The sequence below is a fragment of the Dipodomys merriami genome, unplaced genomic scaffold (assembly GCF_024711535.1).
Source record: "Dipodomys merriami isolate MVZ:Mamm:240054 unplaced genomic scaffold, mDipMer1.0.p SCAF_1, whole genome shotgun sequence".
Lineage (NCBI taxonomy): Eukaryota > Metazoa > Chordata > Mammalia > Rodentia > Heteromyidae > Dipodomys > Dipodomys merriami.
In genome coordinates, this window is record NW_027202270.1 from 125,886,179 (window position 1) to 125,888,195 (window position 2,017).

The following is a 2,017-nucleotide window of genomic DNA, read 5'->3' on the forward strand; positions in this document are numbered from 1 at the left end:
TTTCCAATTATCATGGAGTCCCCAATTCAGCTCTCCATTGGAGTTGAATTGGTTTATTGGTATTGTTCTTGTTATTTCTTTCCTCTTTAGCATGCTTCCTAGCTTTGTTATGTGTATTTGCATGCTGCAGGCCCTTGTAACAACTGGCAGCCTGCAGCCTGTTAACTGTATAATAAAGACCCCAATATTCTGTATTTTAAAATGTGGCTTCTGAACAACAATATAGTGTATTGTTTTGCAAATAGCTGGCATGCAATAAGTATTGGAAGATTTGATAATAAAGCTATCCACTGTGCTTATAGTATTCAGGGGACAGTAGCATTTCTAGACACTCTAGTGGAAATATTAAAAAACTAGTATGTCTTCATTGTAGCAAATGCTAACAGTACAGAAGAGTGTAAGGAAAATTAAAATCAGTTGGGCACCTGTGTCTCACCCCTACAATCCTCACTAGTCAGGAGGCTGACATCTGAAGAGCATGGTTCAAAACCAGCCTGGGCAGAAAAGTCCATGAGACTCTTATCTCTGATTCAACACCAAAAAGCCAGAAAATAGAGCTGTGGCTCAAGTGATAGAGCACCAGCCCTGAGTAAAAAGCTACAGGACAAGTTCAAGCCCTGAACTGGTCAAACAAAACAAAACAAGAAAGTCCCTATAGAGGTACCTTCCTAGGAGAAAAGAAGTGTCCTTTGTGCCATTCAAAATCCACCCTACATTTTCGTCTTGTTTTTCTGGCGATTGTGGAAGATGCCTAAATGGAGGGGAGGGGATGGGGCAGAGAAGTGTTTTTCCCACGAAGCCATGCGGCGGGGCCTCACCTTCCTCTCTCTGCCTCCTTGGAGCCTGTGGAGGCCTGCTGGTAACAGGACTTCTGAAAGGCAAAATGTCTGGAAGGCTGTGGTGCAAGGCTGTAAGCCGGGTCTCCAGAACCAAAGGGAGCATACAGCTCTCCTTAAAACTGAAGGCGTTTATGCCCAAGGGGATGCCAATTTCTACTTGGGCAAGAGATGTGCTTATGTATTCAAACCAAAAAACAACACAGTGGCTCCTGGCAGCAAACCTAACAAAACCAGAGGGGAAAGGTAACACGTGCCCATGGAAACAGTGGCATAGTTCGTGCCAAATTCTGAAGCAACCTTCCTGCTAAGGCCATTGGACACAGAATCCGTATGATGCTATATCCCTCCAGAATTTAAACGAATGAAAATTAAATAAAGTAAATCTGTGCTCTTGTAAAAAAAATCCTATTTTCTGGGAAGATGGAGGATCATTTTAAAAACAGAGACATCATTTTTTTTATTATGAAAAACCGTACAGAGGGGTTACAATTACATGAACAAGGTAATGAGTACATTTCTTATCAAGCATTGTTGCTTCCTCCTTTGTTTCCCCTTCCCATCCCAATCCTTCCCATCCCCTCCCCCGCCGCCCCCCCCTGCCGCCCCTTGCCAAAGTTGTAAAGTTTGTTTTTCGATATAAGGTCTTGTACATCTCATTGTTGCAATGGATCCACCTGTATCCCAATTTAAACAATTGGATTTTCCCTTCCCCTCCACAAATTATATCAACATCAAATACACTGAAAACAGGGGTTATACCGTGGGGGAGGGACATACAAAGCAACAAAGAAATATCTTATAAATATGTTAGAAACAATAGCAAGAAAGAAAAACCATTTGAGTCCTTATCTTGGGGTTCACCTAACATCAACTTATCTGACCATTTCTGCTTGTCTCAGACATATATTAGCTATTGCAAGTAAAGGAAACCATGGGACCTATGTTTCTTCGGGCCTGGATTACTTTACTTAATATGATTTTTTTCCAAGCCTTTCCATTTCCTAACAAATGGGGCAATGTCATTCTTTCTGATGGAGGCATAGAATTCCATTGTGTATATATATCACATTTTCTTGATCCATTCATCTACTGAGGGGCATCTGGGTTGGTTCCTTATCTTAGACCTATAACCATCTAATCTTCGATAAGGGAGCTTAAAAATAGAATGGAAGTAAGAC

The 2,017-nt window shown here is 41.4% G+C and overlaps 1 pseudogene; it reads left to right on the forward strand.

Moving 5' to 3' along the window:
* Nucleotides 1–801: 801 nt before the first annotated feature.
* LOC138823907 (large ribosomal subunit protein eL33 pseudogene) lies at nt 802–1,242 on the forward strand (annotated as a pseudogene).
* The last annotated feature ends 775 nt before the right edge of the window (nt 1,243–2,017 follow it).